Below are 25,266 nucleotides of genomic sequence, written 5' to 3'. Positions count from 1 at the left end.
CAAATCATCTAACAAGTAACATTCTAATGGTACGGTGGGTACCTTGGGTAGGTCCAACACCTAAGTCCATTTTGGGTGACTGTATTGTTGTGTCTTTTGCCGATCCATGTACAGCGCAACACCTATGCTCATGGGGTGTATATGGCGAAGACGCAACAATTGTTGTTAGGCCTCTTACCTTCTTTTATCCTCCACGGCAAAATCTAAATTTAGAGGGGAAGTGGTCATTAGTCCAAAATACTGGGAGGGGCGGGAGAGGGTATGGTTGGCAAGGCCATAATCGCAGGTGGGAAGGGGCACAAATCTCCAATCGGTTTGGTTGCTTGGAAGACATTGATTGACTTCGGAAGGCAAATGTTTCCATACTTGATTTGGAACACACTACCATCTCTGTGATTTCTATTCCCACCCAACCTGAATCACGTTCAGACAGTTTTACCCCCATAGAAGGATCTCAAATGGACCAAAGCCCTGTGATCAATCCTATTGAGATTAGGGTGGAAGATGTAAGTCTACAAGAGGCCTACTCTGGCTGTAGTCAAGCAGGGCCACTTAAATTGGTCTCCTGGAACATAGCCGGGTTAAAGAACCGTTTGGACAATGATGACTGGGCAGATTTCATCGATACCCATGACATTGTCCTATTCCAGGAGACCTGGGCAACAGTCCCTTTGTTTAGAGCGGGGTTCCTAAATCACTATAAGCCTGCTATACAGGGCCCAAAGGGCAGAGCTTCTGGAGGACTGGCGGTGTGGATCAGAGACTCTCTGGGGTATCAATCTACGGAAATCTTAGTAGATAACCCCGACCTCCTATGTATTAATCTAAGCAAGGGTAACAACGAGAGCATTGTTGTAATTAATATCTATGCCCGTGGCTGCAAAGGTGGCCGTAAGCAACCGATTCTGAATACCCTTGATCTGCTTTTGAGGAACTTAGGCTATGACCATTTTATCGTGGTGGCAGGGGATTTGAACGAATGTCTGACAAAATATCGAGATTCACAATATCGACGTACAAAAATATCGGAGCAAAAATATCGAAATCAAAAATATCGGGTTCCTATACTTAACTAGATATATACACAAATATCGATTTTTTAATATCGATATACAAAAACATCGTTTACTTTTATATCGACTACATTAACATCGGAAAACAAAAATATCGCTATCTACAAAAAATAATGACATTAACTATAATATCGACATCAAAAATATCGTGCACTTCAATATCGGATTATCAGCTATATCGACTTTTTATATGCATCTGTTTGCATAATTAATTAACGTTTTATATGTTTTCACATCTAAATAAACACACAATACTTAAATTAATACTATAGACACACTATTAATTTGTCAAAAATATCCTATTGGTATAATTATATCACCTACACATATAAAAATATTCTATAGTACTTTGTATAATTTTATAATTTGTTTTTGTTTTTCACTTCTATTACAAAGTAATCACAACTGAAATTCAAATATACTAACTAACCAATCACAAACCTAATTTTTTAAATGAACCAATAGCAAAATAATTACTACTGACACTCCCCTATATAAACAATTAAAATCTAAGCACAAACTACTTGCCAAAAGTCACTGAAGGAGATTCATCTCTATCCGAATTGCTGCACAACAACTAGAAGAACCAGACTATCAACCTACTATCACATCTTCTAAGTAAGTAAATAAAATAGAAAATGCATTATTTGCTAATACTACTTACTTACCTGCTAAATACCCAGTGCCCCTTTGCTATTCATACTACTTAACATGCTAAATATTTATATGAAACTATTTTTTTTAGATACAACGAGTACTGAATATTCTACTCAAAATAACTGTGAACAAACCCTAGGAATACAGATTCTAATAACTATGTAAGTAATTTCACATTGATTCATTATGTGCACATAAATCTAAACACACAGAAATAATGACTTTTGCCCCACATATTTCTTTTTTTCTGTAGATTCTACTACTGAAAACTGCACTACTAATGAACTAAGGACATCAGTACTATTTCTCCAATACATTTTACTACGTAAGTATTATGCAACTGAAATAAATGTGGAAAAACAATACAAACATTTAGAACTGTTCTAAATATGTTCTATTATATATTGTTTATTTACAGAGCAAACACAACGAATAGATATACAGACATAATACAGAACTCCACATTCTGAATAATACAGATAATAATCACAAAGTAAGTATATTAAAGAACATAATTACCAGATAATCTATTAAAAAACATACCAACATGGTGATTATTCTAATACATATGTTCCTTTTTTATTTAAGGTAACACTACAAACTACTCTCCAGAAGCTGAAGAAACAACTATACTGGCAAAGACCAACCTAAAAAAATATGTAAGTATCTTCACAATGTGAATCATGAAGATACACTTTTGTAGTAGAAATGAGCTCTAACATTGCAAATGTACCGAAACATTAATTAATAATATACTACTTTCATGTTTTTCATAACAGCTACAACAACATCACAAATAAATATCCCCAACTAAAGAAGCAAGCAGCTCCTAATTTTGCTGTAAATTCAAAAACACGTAAGTATAAACATTCCTACTTATCACTGACATAGATTATTTATCACATTTAATTTGACATTAACTATTATATATACATTTTATAGATATACAAAGTACAAAATGACCGAAGGAGCCGAATTTGTGACCAGCCAGAAAGGAAAACTATTACTATGCTACATGGGTTACACTTATACACAAGAAAAGCAATATGGCATGCAAGTTAATTGGAAATGTTGTAAATATTATTCTAACAAGTGCTATGGCAGAGCAACAACTAAAGAAGCTACAGTACTGTATACTAGGGAACACAATCATCCACCTAATGTTACTGAAATAGAAGTTAGAACAGCTTTGGAAAATATAAAAGAAGCTAGTACTGGTTCCCAAAAGCAAACAAATGTCATTTTAAAAGAAGCCATTCCTAAAATCCCAAAAACTGCCACAACTCAAATGCCAAATATCCTCTCCTTAAAAAGAACTATAGCACGAACTAAAAAAGCTACTACTTCTACAACACCATCTCCCAGAACATATCAGGATATAAATTTAACTGCTAACCAAACAATAACTTTAAATAAACAACCATTTATAGTTTACGACAACGAAAACAATGACAAAAGGCTTATAATTTTTGGTACCAGTATGAATTTAGTTAAACTGCAGCAAAGCCAATATTGGATGATGGATGGAACATTTAACATCTGTCCCAAACCATTTTTCCAATTATACACAATACATGGCCTCTACCACAACTGCAACATACCTTTGCTATATGCACTATTACCAAACAAAAATAATTCCACATATATGGAATTAATAAATATAATTAAACAAAAAACTAATGATTTTTCTCCTGAAAGTATCATTCTTGATTTTGAGCAAGCAATGCTCTCAACTATCATAAAAATCCACCCCCATACCTGCATTCAAGGCTGCTATTATCATTTAAACCAGTGTTTATGGAGACACCTTCAAAAAACTACCCTAAGTGTCGAATATGCTACAAACTCATCTTTTGCTTTCCAAATTAAAAAACTCATTGCACTTGCTTATGTACCTGAAACAGACGTAGCTGAACACTACAACATTCTTATAGACAGCCCCTTCTACAAACAAAATGAAGCTAAATTAAGTCCATTTCTCGACTACTTTGAAGACACCTGGGTAGGCAGACTCCACAGATCTGGCCACAGACGAAATCCCAAATTCCTCATACCCTGGTGGAACGTTTACAGAAGTACCCTTAACGGAGATTCAAAAACTAACAATGCAGTGGAAGGTTGGCACAATGCATTTGTACAATCAACTGGCAGAACCAAACCTACTCTAGAACATTTCATTAAATGCCTACAGAAAGAACAGAGCTACCAGGAATTTAGAATGGACCAATCTGTAACTGAACTTGTCCCTAAAACATCAAAGCAAAATAAACAAATGCACAAGTACCTGGAAGAACAAGTTAAACTTTACCCTAGTACAAAAGGCATAGAATACCTAAATATCATTGCTAAAATACTACTCTAATTAATTCCCAAAATGTTATAAAACACTAAAAGTATCACCTAAGTATTGAAAAATATGTAACGTGAGCTTCTAAAGTATTTAATGTATGCAATATATAGAGATATTATTATAATATATGCACACATTAAAACTAAATAACAAGTAAAAAACTATTCCATAATAAAAATAACATTACCCACCCACACAAAATAAGAAAGCAAGGATTTACCAATCATGTTGTCAATCCAATAACCTCCTTGTCCACCAAAGTAATCCAGGTAGTGCCAAATAAACCCCAAAAAAATGTAAAAATACAACTGTTCCAAAATTAAGACATCCACGTTATCCAGAGCCATCGAATAAGCATAAAAAACCCGAAAAATTTGAAAAATAGAAAGAATCGCTCCAGCAAAACCGAAAAATGTAAAGAAGTGTTTGTAAAGCAGTGTTGAATGAAACAAACAAACACTTCCTTTAAAAAAAAACGGAACTTCCGATGTAGCGTACACCTATGACAAAAACATAGAAAACAGACATTCCCACCCACATTAATTAGCTAGTAATTAGGTACAAACATATTAAAATAGATGATTTCACTTGTAGATATACCGTAAAAGACTAAAATTCACTCTATATATAATGAGTTAACTAACTAACACTACGTGTATATACCATAAGTAATTATCTGTTTTCGAAATCTAAAACATACCTCCCTCACATTCAACAACACAAAATATAAGGTCACTAATCTCAAAACATCATTAAAATACACATAAAACATATAAAATAAACCTTACCTGAAGCGACGTGAAGTGTCTCCCAACCGCGATCAGCCCTTCTTCCAAATAACCCAAAACGACCTAACCCGGTTACAAAATAAAGCACCCAAATGCAATAAAATAGTCCCAAGTATAAAATATAATATATATACTTCACTAAATATGCATAAATGAACATTAAGTTTCTATTATTGTAAAGAAATATTTACTTTAATCCTACAATGATTTGATTAACAAATATGTAAATGAATGTAATAAATACATATTATGAAAAGAATAATATTTATATTAACAATGTATAGAAATATAACTACATTGTCAAAAATTATAATAATAGAAAAATGTGTTAAAAATATGTGACTCACATAATAAATATTTTATGTATTGAAATAAAGTGTAAAAAATACTTTTGTTATTTCTACATTTCTTTATGAAATTACAATATGTAAAAGAGATAATAAATAATATTCATTTTTGTACAAAAAGTATGAAAATAATAATGCTTCTGTATAGTTGCTTATCATTGTGTTTATAAAATATGTTTATAAAACCAAATGTAATAAAAAGAATTTTGTAATGAAATAACATTTTATTTGTGAAACATAAATAAAAATAATGTTTCTACAATCATGTTGTACTATTTGTATCATTATCTTACTATAATGTAACAATCTTATCAGAAATTTTGCACTGTATATTAAATGTGAGTATATGTTGGTGTCTAATAATTTAATTATTACTATACCAAATCCAGCGTACATTAAATTAAAACTGACCCTGAACCCAAAAAATACCCCTTTACCCAAAAACAGAAAACTGACCCTGAACCCTAAAAATACGCCTTTACCCAAAAACCCAAAACTGACCCTGAACCCTAAAAATACCCCTTTACCCAAAAACCCAAAACTGACCCTGAACCCTAAAAATACCCCTTAACCTAAAAACTGAAAACTGACCCTGAACCCAAAAAATACCCCTTTACCCAAAAACTGAAAACTGACCCTGACCCCTAAAAATACCCCTTTACCCAAAAACCCAAAACTGACCCTGAACCCTAAAAATACCCCTTAACCCAAAAACTGAAAACTGATCCTGAACCCAAAAAATACCCCTTTACCCAAAAACTGAAAACTGACCCTGAACCCAAAAAATACCCCTTTACCCAAAAACTAAAAACTGACCCTGAACCCAAAAAATACCCCTTTACCCAAAAACTGAAAACTGACCCTGAACCCTAAAAATACCCCTTTACCCAAAAACTGAAAACTGACCCTGAACCCAAGAAATACCCCTTTACCCAAAAACAGAAAACTGACCCTGAACCCTAAAAATACCCCTTTACCCAAAAACTGAAAACTGACCCTGAACCCAAAAAATACCCCTTTACCCAAAAACGGAAAACTGACCCTGAACCCAAAAAATACCCCTTTACCCAAAAACTAAAAACTGACCCTGAACCCAAAAAAGACCCCTTTACCCAAAAACTGAAAACTGACCCTGAACCCTAAAAATACCCCTTTACCCAAAAACTGAAAACTGACCCTGAACCCTAAAAATACCCCTTTACCCAAAAACTGAAAACTGACCCTGAACCCAAGAAATACCCCTTTACCCAAAAACAGAAAACTGACCCTGAACCCTAAAAATACCCCTTTACCCAAAAACTGAAAACTGACCCTGAACCCAAAAAATACCCCTTTACCCAAAAACTGAAAACTGACCCTGAACCCAAAAAATACCCCTTTACCCAAAAACTAAAAACTGACCCTGAACCCAAAAAAGACCCCTTTACCCAAAAACTGAAAACTGACCCTGAACCCTAAAAATACCCCTTTACCCAAAAACTGAAAACTGACCCTGAACCCAAGAAATACCCCTTTACCCAAAAACTGAAAACTGACCCTGAACCCTAAAAATACCCCTTTACCCAAAAACTGAAAACTGACCCTGAACTCAAGAAATACCCCTTTAACCAAGAACTGAAAATTGACCCTGAACTCTAACAATACTCCTTTACCCAAAAATAATTATTATTATGTAATTACAAATTAATTATTAATTAATAATAACAATAAAGTTAATATATTTGCACATTAGCTGTAAAGAAATAAATTTAATTATTAATATTATATTTTCCAAAATAATTTACAATAAGTAAAAAATATATATTAAACTAAATGAAGCTAATTAATATAATTAACTCATTTATATTAATTAATTACCAATTAATTATTTAAAAAAATGTAAAAAATTATATTCATTAATTAACTCATTAATATTATTTAATTAACAATTATTTATTCTTTAAAAAAATATTCAAAATTATATTAATTAATTAACTAGTTAATATTAATTAATTACCAAATAATTATTATTATTATTTAATTACCAATTATTTATTATTTAAAATTATGTCCAAAATTATATTAATTAATTAATTAACTAATTAATTATAATTAATTACCAATTATTAATTATTTACAATTATGTACGATATTATATTAATTAACTAACTAATTAATATTCATTAATTACCAATTAATTATTATATAAAATAATGTACAAAATTATATTAATTAATTAACTAATTAATATTAATTAGTTACCAATTAATTATTAATACATTTTTTTACAAATATATATTAATTTATTAATTATTTTTAAATTACTTCCCACCCTTATCCCCTATAAACCCAATAACCCGCTCCTAAAACTATATATGTTTTTTAAAAATATTTTTATATTAAATATATTGTAATTTTTTAATATAGACCTTTTTATCAAATTTTTATTTACAATTATTATATTTTTTCCTACACTATTTATTTTTTCCATTACTACACGATATTTTGTATTGTCGATATTTTGTCATACGATATTATTTTTTTCGATATTTCTACTTACTTACCTATTACGATATTTTTGTATCCGATATATTTGCTTCCCAATATTTTTTACCTTCGATATTTTAACTTCGATATTTTGTCTTTCCGATATTTTTTTTTCGATATTTTGTCTGTGTACCGATTTGAACTGCTCATTCGAACCCATTCTTAGTATAGATGAGGAGGTGGGTGTCGATGTAGACACTGCTTGGAACATTCCGCCATTGACCATAGGCAAGGATGTCAGGGGAACTGAGGCAGCCTTGCATTGGCTGGGATTTTGTATGGAGTGGGGGTTGCGGGCAACTAATGGGCGCACAACCTCTGATAAGCACGGACAACCTACTTTTAACAACGGGACCAGTATGAGCCGAATCGACTACATACTGCTTAAAGTTGATTTCTGGTCACTTGTGGTAGATATGGTGGTAGAGGTAAGGCCAGAGAGTGACCATGATCCCCTGATATTGAGCCTAAGGGTATCTGATATGGGAGGGAGACCCACTGTAACAGCATGCCCGACATCAGAGGTCATCTTGTGTACTGATAGAATACGGGTAAAATGGCCCTGGGTCATAGCAGAACCTCTACTTATCAAAGAAATTGAGGAGGTGGTAATGAGAACAATGGGTAACATGATGGACCTACAACCTACCTCTGGGGTTGACTCCCCATTTATTGAACTCCAAGAGAAGTGCTTTATGGAATTAAAAAATTTGCTTACCAAGCCATCAAGGTTTAGGAAAGCTATTACCCCTAAAAGGTGGTATAACAAGAAGTGTAGGGATGCACATGGCAAATTAATTGCTGCAGTTAAATCTAGGGTCACTAATGATATCAAGAATGCCAGGCTAATTTATAAACAGGCTTTATGGTCAGCCAAGAGGGAATGGGACGACCACTTTTGGTCTGAACTCCTCTTGGCGTGTAATTCGTCAAATCAAATGAAGTTTTGGGAGACTATCAAATGGGGCAGGGATCCGGACTCCCAAATACCTGTTAATTATGTCTCTGCTTTAGATTGGGTGGGTTTTTACTCTGCCCAATTTGAAGACATTAGTGAAGGGCCCTCTGTACAGAATGAGCCTGCAACGGGGGTACCCCTTAGTGTTGATGCAGCTCTCACCTTTTCACTTTTAGACACAGAACGTGCATTGGGCACTGTCCAGTCAGGGAAAGCACCAGGATTGGATGCCATCCCTGCAGATCTCTTTCAATCGAACCTCGACGTATGGGTCCCCTATATAACAATGTTGGCCAATGCTATTGCTGCTGGGGCCAGGATCCCTGAATCATGGAAAGGGGCCGAGATCTTACCAATATATAAAAAAGGTGATCGCACGTTACCAAAATAATTATCGCCCCATAAGCCTGATAGACTCTCTTCAAAAAGTAATCTCGAGGATGGTCCTTGCAAGAATACAGGGATGGATAGACCAGGAAAACATATTATCTCCCATGCAAGCAGGGTTTAGATCAGGCACAGTACCATAGATCAGGTGTTTAGACTGACTTTGCTTTACTGGAAGGTTGTTTTTTTGGAAGGAGGGGTTATTTATGCTGCATTTGTCGACCTTAAGTCGGCTTTTGATTTGGTGCAAAGAGCAAAACTTTGGGATTCACTGAGACGTATAGGTTTACCTGTTGAACTCCTGGATATAGTCATGAGACTTCAAGAGGACAATTTTGCCCGAGTGAGATGGGGCAAACAGGGTCAGGTGACTCACAGATTACCGGTAAACCGTGGGGTGCGCCAGGGATGTGTGTTGGCCCCCACTCTGTTTCTCCTCTTCATCAACCAGGTCGTCAAATTCTTCTCTAACACTCAAACAGATGCACCTTCTTTGGGGGGGTCTAAGTACCCGATGTTAATCTTTGCTGACGACACCCTGCTTCTCTCTAAAACCCGTAGTGGGCTGCAGACAGCCTTGAATAGGTTTGCAGAGTTTTGCAGGGTTAATGATCTACAGATTAACGTAGATAAAACAAAATTTATGGTCTTCAGTAATAAAAACCCCATCACAAGCTCTGTTAGCTTGAATGGCGTGTTGATTGAACAGGTGAAGGTAATGACCTATCTGGGTGTGACCCTGGATTACCAACTTAGTTGGAAACCCCAGATTGAGGCATTAAATCTAAAATTCCTCCGTCTCACAGGTTGTTTACTAAAGAAACATAAGAAATCATTGACCAAACGTATTGCCCCAGCATTAAAAATTTACGAAGCCAAAACAAAGGCAGCTACCCTCTATGGTGCTGATATTTGGGGCTTTAAGGATTTGACTACTTTGGTTAAAGCCCAGAATAAGTTTTTGCGAAATCTGGTTGGGCTTCCACAGTCCACACCTACCAAACCATTGTTGCTAGATCTAGGCTGTAGACCCTTAAATGAGTTGGCCCGTTTTCGCCTGGTGGCATTATGGCGTCGGCTCTGGGTTACCTCAGACCTTAGCCTCTTCGCCAACGAATTGGCGGAGGTAAAAGCATTGTTGGGTGCCGCTAGAATTCCCTGGTTTAAGGAAGTTAAACATACTTTGTTTCAAATGGGTTTACATCACCTGTGGACTAACCCGGGGAGTTCTATTTTTCCATCTAAACAAGACTTTAGAAATCTGTTTTGGGCATCCATTAATCCAATTGCAGTTACCCAATCATTAGACACCAACTTAACAGGGCATTTTTTGACTCATAAACTGACACCCTTTCTTGAGCCTTATTGGGATGTGATTTGTAAAACTCTGGATAGGAAATTGTTCCATCAATTCCGCGTCGGATCACTCCCCATTAATGCATTTACTGCTAAGTGGTCTGGTAATTCAAATAACAAATGTCCTTGGTGCCCGGATCATGTAGAGAGCACTGGCCATCTGTTTTTTGCTTGCCCAGCCTATCAAGTGCTGCGTTCAAAATGGCTCCAACCCCTATGTAGTGGATTGAATAGCAGGGGACACCTCGAAGCTCTGTGGAAATTTCGCACTATTAGATCTGAGCTCGTGGTGGTTGGTGTGGCCAAGTTCTTAGGCGGGGCCTGGTTGATTCGTATTAGAAAATTGAATACCTGATCAATTTTAAACATCAATGTAATAAGTTCTTATATTGTAAAGTCTTTTTCAAATGTTTAATAACTTTTTAAACAGTGATGATGCTCTATTTTAATATTTCATGTATTGTATGCTGTCTTTTATGAATTTTATTTCGAAATAAAGACTAATGAACTGAACTGGGAACCACCAGGCCTGTCTGAGAGTGAGGCAGGTACGGAGCCAGGGTACCACAGCCACCGCCACCACCGAGCAGCAAAAAAATCAGCTGCCCTCCACAGCAGTACCAAAAAAAGGTTGCACCGCCTTTCACTCAGGGTGTCCTACCTCAAGCAGAGCTGCTCAACACCAAAACCCTGCTCAAGACCCTCCGCAAGGAGCATGCCGACCTGGCCCGAAAAGTCAACAGCAGCCAGCAGTAGGAGGAGACTGTCCCTTGCCACTTTTTTAAAGACTTCTGGGGGGTGGGAATTAGGAGTTGGGTTTTCTACTTTTTTGGACTTAGTTTTCACGGACATTCGTTGGGGTTCGGGAGGGGTTGTGGGTTGGGTCTTGCGGGAGATTATTTATGTTAGGGATATAAATATACTTTAAACTTTATCTTAGCATACGTGTTTTTTACTGCTTTTGAGGCTGGTGGGTGGGGGTTTAACAGTAAGTTTGTTTTCCTGAAACGTAGGTGACATCTTGATTCAAGTTGTGTAAGTAATTGCCCAAATGTTTTCAAAACTAAGTGCCTCTCACAGAGTAAGTGAATTCAATAGTCCTAGGACCGTCAGTCTCTCGTCTCTCCTAATACTCCATTATACTACCTCCCCCCAAACGCTTATCTTACCTGTAATTTGTGTTTGGAAATAGGGCTAGGCACAGGGCTGGCTGCACGGAAAATGGCGATTAAGGTTGGCAATCCTGGGCGGATGAAATGTCATAATTGCGGTGGTACTAGTGGTGTTACACAGTGGCAGTTGCAGCACCTGAAAAAAAAGAAAATGAAACCTTGTTTGTCCTTACCGTAGCATTAGAACGGTACGATAGAGAATATAGCAGGTGACAGTACACTAGAACAGTGCCACAATGTAGCCTAACAAATGGTAAAGTATTGAAAGTATAACTACTACTTGCGTTGAATTTCTTTGACATTGGCTACTACTACAAGAAATAGTACTGAAGGTGAAGGACACAGCAGCGTAATCATTTGCCACGCCTAGGAGGAGGATGTTCTTGATGAGCAATCAAGTTGATGGCGCACATGAAAATCTGCTTTCATTTGCCAATAGTCATGGGTCTGTGTCAAGCTGAGTAAGAATATATCCTCGGATTCCTTCACCAGCCTGTTGCTATGACCTTATCCTCCCCAGCAAGTGTGTGGAATTATTGCTGTCATTTAGTCACACATCAATCAAAACCACACAGCCTGGGGGAAGAGGGTTAGGGTTTGGAAAATGGATGGGAATGGGGGTTTTTGGGAACGTTTTGTTGAGAGAAGAAAAAAAAGCACAGCATGGACAAACAATAATTGAAGATAAACAAATCTTTGGGTACAAAGCTATCCATAAATCTTTTTAGTGACATAAAGGAAGTGCATGCACTACTGCATGCATAGTTACTGAAAAGTAAGTAGTACTTTAGACAACCGTGAATGAAAGAATGCGACAGTACAGGGCTGCAGTAATTATGCGTTTTCTCTTGCCTATCTCTGCACTCAGAGAAACACTACGTACATTAAATTAGGTTTGAAAAATAGCAGAAGTAAAACCTATACAATGGCTGTAGGGATGAATTTAGAAGCAGAGATCAAAGAAATGCAGAGTCACACTCATAGAAGTTCACAGCAATAACATTACTTAAAAGATAATTAGAAAAGAACATATAATGTATCTGTATGTTATTGTAGTTGTCCTGTTGAATTTGGGAAGTAGCATGCATCCAACCATTCCTCTTATTAGCGGGACTCCTCCATTCCATCTGACTCTCCGTCCATCAATGTTGCTGACCAGAAGACACTCTGTCCACTGCCTGCCTGGCGGATGCTGAATTGCGGCTCGCTAATGTGAAGCCTGACTTCATCCTTTTTTTCCCATTGCACAGACTGAAACCCGGCCTGTAATTATTGATGGAAAAAACAGGAAGTGATATTAGAACACCACTGACAAATAAATATAAGGTATGTACGCTGTGTAGTGCAAAAAGTCACACTTTGAGTTTCCTAATAGACAGTACAATATTTTTGAAAGTGCGTACTCTGTCTGAGTCTCCTTTTGAAGGATAAATAAGTATGGGCGAATTAATTTAGCGGATTTTTCCCCTCAAGCTAGATGTACTGTAAACTGTGTTTTAGAACAAAATTAGACCTTCCCAGCAGTGCTCCCAGACCCTTACTAAACCCAGTCGCAAATATGTAGAAGACCCCCAATCAGATCTCAAAAAACGTGCAATACTGCTACCTGTCAGAGGCCTAGTAGAAAATGGTGACAAAATGTACTTTGAAAGTAATGTAGGCCCAAATCCCCCCTTACCCACCATGGATTGTATTCAAACCACTTGCAAGCAAGCAAAAGTATCCATATCCAGCATTGCTCCAAGACTCGCAACCCCCCCCCACAAACACCAGGAACCCCCACAAACAGCCCCCCGAAAATGGTAGAGTGAGCGAAATCTCAGAAAATGCAAAAACTTTTTCCCCAGGGATTGTCTCCAAAACACTTTCTTTCGGGTATTAGACCTTCCCAGCAATGGCCCCAGAACTGTCAACCCGGGCGAAAACAAGTTTAACACCCCCAACAAGCCAAAAGGCAAAACCCGGTAAAAGCCACACTTAGAAAACTTTGGGCCTACCTGGAATTCAGTCCAAATGCGTTCTGCAGCTAGGCCCCAAATCCCCTTTTCCACCATGGATTTCCTGTAAAACAAATGCAATCAACATTAGAATGTGCCAGCAGTGCTCGCAGACCCCAAACCCACCCCCAACAACCTAAAAGCCCCCCAAACAGCACCCCAATGACAGGCAAGTGATCAAAAGCGCAAAAACCTTTTCTGCTCCGATTTTCTCCAAACCACTTTTAGCCGGTATTACATCTTCCAAGCAAGGCCCCCAGACCCGTGAACCCGGGCAAAAACAAGTTTCACCCCCCCAAAAAGCCGAAAAGCTAAACCGGGAAAAGGCACACTTAGGAAACTTTGGGCCTACCTGGAATTCAGTCCAAATACGCTCTGCAGCTAGGCCCCAACTCCCCTTTTCCACCATGGATTTCCTGTAAAACAAATGCAATCAACATTAGAATGTGCCAGCAGTGCTCACAGACCCCAAAACCCACCCCCAACAACCTAAAAGCCCCCCAAACATCACCCCAAAGACAGGCAAGTGATCAAAAGTGCAAAAACTTTTTCTGCTCCGATTTTCTCCAAACCACATTCAGCCGGTATTACCCCTTCCAAGCAAGGCCCCCAGACCCGTGAACCCGGGCAAAAACAAGTTTCACCCCCCCAAAAGGCCGAAAAGCAAAACCGGGAAAAGGCACACTTAGGAAACTTTGGGCCTACCTGGAATTCAGTCCAAATGCGCTCTGCAGCTAGGCCCCAACTCCCCCTTTCCACCATGGATTTCCTGTAAAACAAATGCAATCAACATTAGAATGTGCCAGCAGTGCTCACAGACCCCAAACCCACCCCCAACAACCTACAAGCCCCCCAAACAGCACCCCAAAGACAGGCAAGTGATCAAAAGCGCAAAAACTTTTTCTGCTCTGATTTTCTCCAAACCACTTTTAGCCGGTATTACACCTTCCAAGCAAGGCCCCCAGACCCGTGAACCCGGGCAAAAACAAGTTTCACCCCCCCAAAAAGCCGAAAAGCAAAACCGGGAAAAGGCACACTTAGGAAACTTTGGGCCTACCTGGAATTCAGTCCAAATGCGCTCTGCAGCTAGGCCCCAACTCCCCTTTTCCACCATGGATTTCCTGTAAAACAAATGCAATCAACGTTAGAATTTGCCAGCAGTGCTCACAGACCCCAAAACCCAACCCCAACAACCTAAAAGCCCCCCAAACAGCACCCCAATGACAGGCAAGTGATCAAAAGCGCAAAAACTTTTTCTGCTCCGATTTTCTCCAAACCACTTTTAGCCGGTATTACACCTTCCAAGCAAGGCCCCCAGACCCGTGAACCCGGGCAAAAACAAGTTTCACCCCCCCAAAAAGCCGAAAAGCAAAACCGGGAAAAGCCACACTTAGGAAACTTTGGGCCTACCTGGAATGCAGTCCAAATGAGCTCTGCAGCTAGGCCCTAACTCCCCTTTTCCACAACGGATTTTCTGAAAAACAAATGCAATCAACATTAGACCGTGGCAGCAGTGCTCCCAGACCCCAAAACCCACCCCTAAAAACCTGGAAGCCCCCCAAACAGCACCCCAAAGACAGGCAAGTGAGCAAAAACGCAATATACTTTTTCACCTCCAATTTTCTCCAAACCACTTTTATCCGGTATTAGACCTTCACAGCAATGCCCCAGACCCGTCAACTCACCCGCAAAGAAGTAGAACACCCCCACAAGTGCAGAGTCTTTCTTCATTGGGCGTAATCCAGCCATCTGCTTGAGGGAAATAGGAGTCTGGAGGAGGAGGATAGAGGAGCATGTTCTTGTGAACTTGTGAACCTGAGGAATCCAGACTGCGGCTCCTTCAAATCAATAAGCAAATAAGTGAAGACAGTTCTGCTGATGGGCTTGTTTTTGTGATTAGGTGATTAAAGTTTTTTTATATAGATTTTGCAAAACAAAGAAAGACAGACACACAGGAATAAAAGTGAATAAGGACGAAAAAGAAAGTTAATGATTCATTGACTCATTTTCAGGGCTCGGTGTCAGGGAAGAAGAGCTCGTCCTCAAACTCTGAGCATTCAGACGGGAGTAGGTCAGTTAACAGAGAAGAACTTCCCTAATCTAAGTTGGTGTCCTCCTTGTCTTCTTTCTGCGTGCATTCTCGTATTTTGTAATCTAGTGGTATGAAGTGCTGATTAATCTTGATCATTGTTAACCTCTCCACATTTTTGGGCGAGAGGCGGGTCCTTTTGGAAGTTACAATGCCACCAGCAGCACTGAAAACATGTTCAGAAGACACGCTTGCGAGTGGGCAAGACATGTCATTATTTATAGCTAGGTTGGTGATCTCTGGCCACACATTTCTTTTCCCATGCCAATACGCCAATGGGCCATGATGAACATAGACCTCTGTTGAGTCATTCAGATAGGCCTGCACCATCGACTCAAGGTTCTCCAGGGTTCCTCCACTTTGCTTACTTTTTTCTGGGACCTTTTGAGAAGCAAACCCAAGCTGAGTTAGCCAATCCTCTTCTTCACACAATATTACTGTGTGTCTGGTGCAGATGATACGGTTGCTGGTGTCGTTAACGGCTGAGAGGGAAAATCACTCACTTCTGCCACAGCCACGGATGCAGAAGTAGATTTTTTTGACTCCGGATGGCCTGCTGATGCTGATGTACTGCCTTTTCCTTCAATTTCCTGCCGTTCTCTTTCAAACCGAGTGGCTGACACAGCTAGACAATGTTTGCACTTTGTAACATCTGCGTCATCAAAAGGAAAGAATACTCTGCCTGCCACTGCCTTTTTGTACCGTGGATCCAGAACAGTAGCAGAAATGTAATGCTGTTGTGTGTGGATCTTTTGGAGATGTTCATCGCGAAGTAGGCGCTGTAATAACTTCTCCGCCAACTCAAATGCTTCTTGCTTTCCATCTTTTTGAAACGTAGAAGACACCGCCTTCAGTTTGTCCTCTAGCATGCGCAACAATGGGATAGCTTTTCCCAAATTACAGTCCTCCCTGCTTACTGCAAGCGTGAAGACCTCAAAAGGACGAAGGATGTCTGTCAGGCTTTTAACTAGCTCCCATTGCTCCACCTGTATCCTCAGGTCTATCATAGGTGTACCCAGTTTAAAGAAATACTGATCGACTACCGCATACTGCTCATACAGACGCTCAAGCATGTAGAAGGTTGAGTTTCAACGTGTTACCACCTCCTGGATGAGTGCTTTCACTGGCACTTTACGTTCATGTTGCAGGCACCTCAGCTGCTTCCGGGCCTTAAATGAATGGTTGAAATGTGTGCACATTCTTCGGCAGGTGGTCAGTAACTCGTAGACTGGACTTTCTTCATGCAAGAATTTTTTAACAACCAGGTTTATACAGTTCGCCAAACACGGCACTCTGAAATAGTTACCCATATCCATGGCCTTAACTACATTGGCGCCATTATCCGTGGAAACATAACCAATCATTCGTTTTCTTGGGACAGCCATTGAAAGACCTTTGTGTTAAACTCATGCAAAATGTTTTCTCCTGTATGAGTTTTCTCCATGGCAAACATGGCTACTGTTGCATGTTTCCGAGCAGCTTTATAAACTTTGTCTGTGTCAACAACTGCGTTTAGCTTTGCTTTAACCCCTGAAAAAGAGACCCAGTGTGCAGTGATGCACATGTAATCAGTGGCTTGGCAACTGGCCCACATGTCTGTTGTCAGATGTATGGTGTGAACAGCACTCTTCTGCAAAGCTGCCCCAATCACCTCCAGCACATCTTCATGTAGTGCTGGAACCGCAACTCTGGCAAAATAGAACCGGCTAGGAACCTTCCATTCAGGGCAGAGCGTTGCCACTATTTCATTAAAACCCACCCCTTCCACAAAAGAAAAAGGGAGAAGGTACAGCGCTAGCATTTTAGCCAGCTTAGTGTTATACAGACGCGCCGTTGGGTGGTTGCGTTCAAATGGCGCATCTGAAAACAACATGCTTCTAATGGTGGGCTGGACCATTTTACGGGATGATGATGACTTTTTCGACCCAGTTACGCTCAGTGATGATGATGAACTTTTTCGCATTGGTGTCTCACTCTCTCCCACACTCTTAGTGTGGCTCATATATCTTGCAGGGGGTGTGCTGCTGACAGGGGTACTGGGTGTAACTGAAGAAATGTTTGACGCTTCTTCCTCCTCGTCATCATCAGATGAAACATCAACGGATACAATTTGTTAACTTGCAATTTGGGCTACCTTGATCTCCCTTAGGTGCGCCTGCCATTTGACAGTGTGCTGTCTTTCAAGATGACCTCTCTGGCCTCCGGTACCATAGTTGGTACCAAGCTTACCACGACTAACTCGAACCTTACAAATGGTACAAATGGCCATGTTTTCCCTTGTTGGGCTAACACTAAAGAAGTCCCAAACTGCGGACTTCAAATGTCTGTGGGGGGTGGAGGAGGCGATACTGGGAATGCTAATGCCAGATGAAGTGGAGGATGTGTGTTGCCAAAATTTAGTACGTTGTGCACTTACAGCACCACTAATTGAGGAAATGGAGGTCGAGGTGGATGGAGGTCCCTTCTGGCGAGAAAATATGGAAGCTGTAGGTGGTGGTGTACTAGTTAACTGCATTGGTGGTGGTCCCATTGACACGTCGCCAACATCACGCTCAGCAGCATTTCGGGATAGGGTATAAATGTCTGTTTTCTGCATGCCCGCTGAGGCTGGAGTGACGTCTATGATGACTGCCTCGTCGTCGTGAGAGTCTTCATCAGTAGGAGTATACGCCACGTCTTGTTCAGCGTCATCATCACACTCCATAACTATGAGACTTTCGGGGACCTTCCTTTTACGCTTAGCTACCTTTGTCAGATCATGGTCGCTGGAGACCTGCTGCGCTGACTGGCTGACCCAGGGAGCGTGGAGGAGGATGCAGCTGTACCGGTTGATGTTGTGGTCTACTGCGTGTCCCCCTCCTCCTGGGCCACCAGCCGCCGATATTCGGCGACAGTCGCCTCCAGCCTCCGTTGCCGGGCCCTTTTAGCCAGCTCCTTCCGTGTTGGTTTGGAAGGAGCATCTATATGAAGAAAGAAAGACATGGTCTGTAACCAATGCTCCTTAAGATTAACACAAAATGATTCAGCAGAAAGTTGTGTCACAGTAGAACTAGCAACTTGCAAGCGCAGTACATAACTATTGTGGCCAGTATCTATCTAACCTCCCACTTCTTCATCCTTGCTCTAACATTAGTGGGAGTTTAAGGAATCAATTCTACGGGCACTATGGACTCACTCCATTAGAGTCCACTATGACAGTATACCAGTCTTATTCTTCTTCTTCTCTCTTGTTTAGCACAATTGGTACGTTAACTTCTGCAAGCCGGCGTAATGCAAGCGCAGTCAACTTGCACCCGAGAAAAACAGACGCCCGCCATGATGAGTGAGACGGACTTGCCTTACTGTACCGGTCCAGTACATGCAGGTGGTGATGCTCTTAGTTTTCTATTACGGGTCGCACTGAGAATACTCTGTTACAAGGGCTACTGCTTAAAAATTTAACTTTCACCCTACAGTGCCAATGAATACTAGAAAAGGAAAATGAAGAAGATAAATAATCTGATTATCTATCACTGCACATGGTATGTATTTGCTTACATATGGGATGACTTTAGGTGTTTTGCTTTTTATTGAGTGAACAGTGATACATCCACACATGAATGACCAAGTTCTACTAAACTTATTAACAGAGGTAGTGAGTGGCCATCGTAATAGCCGGATATATGCTGTGCTTGCAATACAAACTACTGCTACTATTCATGGTAGTATTCGGACAAAATTAAAACTTCTTTTCCTTGCCTTTCCTACACTGGAACGGACGTGCGGGTGTGGTGTTACATGCTCTTCAAAGTAACACTTAGTTCATCCAGTGACCGTCTACTCTCTCTAGATACACATATGCTATCTAAGAGTCAGATAGTACCATGATCCAGGCATCCATCCTTTCAAACTATATGTCAATCATTCATCTTCATGTCTCTCATCTGGACAAACCTTACGTTTTCTCACGGGAAAACAACCTTTTCATTTTATTTGGGAAACCGCAAGCCATACATCCATGCTTGACTTGCATTTGAATTTCAACCAAAGGATTTATTGCACACACATACAGTTTCTGTTTCACCCACCAAGGCTGTTCTCCTTCCACCCATCCTTGCTTCATCCTTCACCCAGCCATGCATCATATTCCTTCCCAGCCACCTCGGGCACCAATCAAACACGTATCATTCTTCTTTGTCAGTCATCATTACTTTTAACTTGCTCGTCCTTCTACACTTACTTACACCCTTCTTTCGCTTTTCGTTCATCCCATCCATCAAGTTCATCTCAGATCTGATTTGGATTCTACAAAAAAAATTCACCGCTGAGTTGAAGTACATTTAGAGGAGGCTACTACCTGGTTGAAAAACACTTTGTTCTAAATTTGAAAGTCTTCTTAACAGTATAGTAACTTAACTGTACAACATATATACTACACCCGTGCAGAGAGCACACTCTGCAGTCTGCAATCTCAATAAGTAAGGAATATAAGAGCTTACCACTGCCCGCCACTACAGTGGCAACCCTCACAGCAGTTTCCTCCGGCACTTGCACCGCCTCCTCCCCAGAAGTGTCCTCCTCCACCTCCGCGCTGGCCCCGGCACCAGATGTTCCACCTACAAAGTACATTTAAGAATGTTAGATGTCATAGACATACACCACTCACTAGTATTTTAACTAGGAATGAAGAAATGTGAATACAGAAACCAATCTAATAATTTGTGACTGTCTACTCTAAAGTAAAAATGTCCCTTTTTCCAGGGAAGGGTGTTGTCTTGCTGCACTTTTTGGCACAACTGATGAATGCTTGCTTTTTAACACGCACCATTTTTCTCATAACAGACAGAAGCTTCACTTCTAAGAACAAGATCAGATCATCATCACTAGGACGGAGTGACCAACGATTCAGCACCAAAAAGAAAAATTAAAGTTCAAACCAGGTGAGGGCTCGGCTCGCCCACAATAAATGTGTGAAATAAATCACTAAGCACTTTTCCATTTTTAATCAACCGTTTATGTTTTATGACAAACTTGATTTTTAATAAATGTTTTTACTTTTAATAAAGCTTTAAAACTTAAATAGACTCTGTGGTTTTTGGTCAAGAGTGACTGAGCAAAAGGTTTTGCAATTTGCAAGCATGAGTCCGTGCCTCTGACACTTCTGGACTCTGACTCTGTACTGTTGTCCTGCGTTGGATAATCATCATTGGGGATCAATCATCGATGAATTCGGGAGCTAAATGACTCTGCCACACTATCTAGTCAGTAAGGAGATTGGGGGTTCTTCAAAGTCTGTTATCACTGAGGTATGTGGAAAGTCTACCTGCGCCTATTATAATTGATAAACAATGCACTATTTACTGTCCATAGTTCTGTTTGTGCAGATTTGTCCCTGCAACAGTAGTAGTATGGATTGTCCTCCTATCCAAACCAAAAGTAAAGTAGTATCTTATTCTTTCTTGGTGGTCATTCACATTTTATTGTTGGGAATTGTCAAAGCATAAACATTTTGAAGACTTGAAAAGACATTATGGACAATCCCAGAGGACTGCACTCAGTTCATAGAGCTATTGATGACTAGAATGGGAGTTTCGTTTGACACCTTTTGCCAACTGTGCAATCTTAGTTAGCTACACAGAGAGACTAATAAGAATAATCTAGTAATACCACAGGGAGTCATAGTAGAGGCGGGATAAGAATTTAGATACAGTCTACAAGAAGATCAAAGACGATTTAGAAAAAATCGAATGAGGAACGCTAGGAAAAAATAGGTACTCTATATTAAAATGAAAACTTACTGGGGCCAGCAAAGGAGCCCTCGCCTGACCGATCCTGGCCTTCTACAGCAGCAGCAGCAACCACCTCCTCCTCTGTCCTCTTGCTGCTCCTGGGGAGAGCTGATGTACAACATGAAAGAAAGAAAGACCCGAAAACTTGGATGATTTTTGTCAACCAAATCAAACATTTCAAAAGAACAATAACAAAATATTTTGGCGAAATACAAATAGACAACTATTCCACGGGATATATTGACCTATCTCAAGTGGTCTACTACGATATTAGTATTGCTTGATTTGCAGACCGTCGACTTGGAAAGTTATGTAACTCACTAAACAAAGTACTAAAAAGGTTTGCCTAGGACTGGCAGGCAGCAGTCCGCAGCACGCGAAGTGACATACAAACTCCATCGTGATTGCAGATCAGTGACAACACTAAAAAGTTTCCTACTACATTAACCAGTCATTAAAATACTCAAACTATCAATCCACCACCACTATTTCTTCTTATTGCCAGGTGTACAAAGGAAGGACTGGACTTGAGTCTGTAGGGGCAGATTTACAAGCCCCTTGCGGCTCTTTTGCTCCATTGTTGCGTGACTGTTGTGACGCAGCGCCAGAACAAAAGAGGCGCCATGGTGCGGTGTATATTAACAACGTGACGCATATGGGAGATGCATCACGTTTTAAAGCCCTGCGCCATCAGGGGGCGTCCCGGCGCAAGGGAGGGCGTTCCTGCGCAGGAACGCATCCTAAAAGTGGCTGAGGGAAATCTACAAGATTTCAATCAGTCACTTTTAGGACAATGATGCGTGACTCAAACCCTGCGCCTGCTTGAAGCAGACGTACGGCTTGACGCAGCATTGGGGAGATAGGGCACCCCAGAGCATTGCTGGAGCTGCGCCATCGTTGCGACGCAACTCCAGCAATGCGCCGCCTTTACGGCACAGATGTGTAACACTTCGGTGACGTTTTGGGCCCATGGTGCACCGCATTGTAAATACGGCGCACCATGGGTGGTGGTGTTGTGGCGCACAATTACTGGCGCATTCCTGCTACTTTGCAGGGATGCGCTGGTAATTTCAAATCTGCCCCTTAGTGTCTAGCATTACGCAGTTCTGTAAACAATTCGTATTCAAAGAAAAGATTCCTTTCTGTGTATTTATTTCAAAGGGTGACCATGAGGCCTATCCATGTCAATTAGCTGTTTTATTCATTTGCAATTGACGAAGGCAAAAAGTCAAAATTTAAGCTCCACACTAGGATGATTATACTTTTTACTCAAAGTTTATTTTCATAAAAGGGCATATTTAGGAATTCATTTTAAATACACATTCAATTTTACACTGTGGTGCTCTGGTACAGGTATATATACACTAACTAACAATTCCGTGTTACGGTTTCTATCACAGAATCACCACTTTAAGATATGCACTCAATATTTAAAATACACCAATACAGTAAATCAATAAAAAACATTTTTTTTCACATTAAAAGCAGTCCAAAAGTCGACGCGTTTCGGTGCGTTTGTTATGCTTGATGCACCTTCATCAGGACAAAATAAATTAAAAGCAGGTATACTTCTTCTTTCTGAAAAAGTAAATAGAATGCATATAGTTAGTGCGGGATCCCTGTTTTGAGTTTATCCTAGTAGTGGGCTTTTACTTCAAGATTATTTTAATCTATTCTTACTTAAGATTAGAAGAAAAGACGTCCTTCAAGTAATGTTTTGGACGTTTTATTCTTGATTTATCTGGTAGCACGTTCGTAGTCAATTCACGGCCCTCAGAGATCTGGAATCATAATTGCATTTTAGTTCCTATCACCATTTTATGTACTTTAATAAGGCTTGCGATAATCGCCGTATTGCACTTACTTATATAATTGATTTGTTGCACATTATCAATGGTGCACTATAGATGGTGTCATATCCCAGTGGCGTCTTTCAGTATGACCTCCAGTTAATATTATCGTGACAATACCCTTAAGATGAAGCAAAATCATATAATTAGGATGATGTGCTGTATTTGTGGGATATTAATCTCCAAAAACACATTTTCATACATACCAATAGTATAGGGCTTGTCAGGTTTAACCGCTTTTTCTCATTTGTTTGGCGATCCTGACATCTATTTAAGATGTTGTCATAGGTCTTGTTGGCCAGGAAACATACAAGCTCTTCTCTTTACTTTCTGAGCTGTCTGTGAGGCATAAAGAAGTACACCAGAAGTGTTAAAATCGTTCTAAAGTGCATTGTGTCACTTTTGGGAACTGAGAAGGGGACTTAGACTATTCAGGCAAAAAGGTTTACTTTAAAGCCATATGGAATCGTGTTGCCATTTATTACGCAATCCACATGCAATGTGACCATTTTTCAATATAGGTCGCCATATTGTGACTCGAGGTCTGTTTGGGATATTTAAATCACCCTAACTCTACTTCACGTAGTCGACAAAATCAGCGAGTTCTCACCCGTGTTTTTTTTGGCGATTTCTTCGTGTCACTCGTATTGTTGGCCTGGAAGCATCCACACTCTCCTCTTTCACTTTCAGAGCTGTTTGTGAGGCATAAAAGAGTGCGTCAGGAGTTTTCTAATTAAAGAGTTATTCAGTACATGATGTCACCTATAGAATCTCAGAAGGGGGCATAAATTGTTCTGGCAAGCAGGTTAACATTAGAATCAACCGGAAACATATTTGCCATTAGTTAAGTACTGGGCGTGGAAATGTGACCGATTTAGCTCTGAGTCACCATATCATGTGTAAAAGTTACTCCCTTGCCTTGTGTTAAGCATGAAAATTTACCCGCTTTTTTCACTGAGTCACCATAATGTGACTAGAGGTTACTCCTCTACCTGGTTGGGATATTAGAATTACCCTAACTCCGCTTTGCTTTGTAAACAGAGATTAGCGCGTGCTCACCCGTGGTTTTCTGTTGCTTCCTTCGTGTGGCTTGCTTCCGCTGCACTGGAACTGACAACCACTCGGGGGCTGCTGGGTCCTATTTATATTTGAGCTAATTGATTAATTGCACTCGAGCCGAACTTAATTGTGCAATCTTAATCGCTAAAGAGTCTCTAGTCGCCATACTTGTAGTTTTTAAACATTTCTAGGATTTGTGCTCCGGATATCGTGTCTCTGGCCCGGAAGTATTACCGGATGGCGCGTCACAATGGCCATGCCTGTAGTTTGTTGTTATTAGAAAAAACTACAGAAAACGGCTGATGTTTTGCAAGAGCCGAATATTTATTCACGATGGCTTTAGGTATCCTTGAGCATGCAGGATATAAATAAACATGCGTCTTATGTTTATCTAAACTCTACGGTGTAGGCAAGTTTCTTTTATTACGGCAGATTGCTGTCGATGGTTGTTAAGTATTGGGTCCTGGTTATTCACCTTTGTTATTATTGGTTTAACTTTCAGCTTCCATTCGGCACTCAGCTCCACCTATTTAGCCAGAGTGTACTGGGAACTATATACAGTGAAAAAACCTTGAGGATTGTTTTTCGCACCAAAACGCATATAAATGCCAACTACGTTCCTGACGCCTCACTTTCCTATTCATTAAATGCATCAAAGGGAAGGGGAGTGGCCGGACGGCAAAGGTGGATAAAACGGATGCGAAGCCACATCCTCTTCTAGTTCACTATTACCCAAACACAGGGACACAATATACAATTAATACAAAGAATGTGATGCTGGATAAAGAACACAATGCACTGGATACACTATAATGTCATCCTTCATTTTGGTGCACATGTTAGACAGATGTGGTTTCAATCCACCACGAATTCTAAATACTCTGTAATG

General features: G+C 39.8%; 1 long non-coding RNA gene across 1 annotated transcript; it reads right to left on the bottom strand.

Moving 5' to 3' along the window:
- Positions 1-23,337: 23,337 nt before the first annotated feature.
- LOC144761722 (uncharacterized) lies at positions 23,338-24,424 on the bottom strand. Its single transcript, XR_013595869.1, has 4 exons — positions 24,378-24,424; positions 23,929-24,010; positions 23,525-23,657; positions 23,338-23,439 (listed from the first exon to the last, which is right to left on the bottom strand). It is a non-coding gene; the product is annotated as an uncharacterized LOC144761722 (long non-coding RNA).
- Positions 24,425-25,266: the final 842 nt, after the last annotated feature.

This window comes from Lissotriton helveticus, chromosome 6, assembly GCF_964261635.1.
Source record: "Lissotriton helveticus chromosome 6, aLisHel1.1, whole genome shotgun sequence".
Taxonomy (NCBI): domain Eukaryota; kingdom Metazoa; phylum Chordata; class Amphibia; order Caudata; family Salamandridae; genus Lissotriton; species Lissotriton helveticus.
This window is presented reverse-complemented; position numbering and strand designations above follow the sequence as displayed.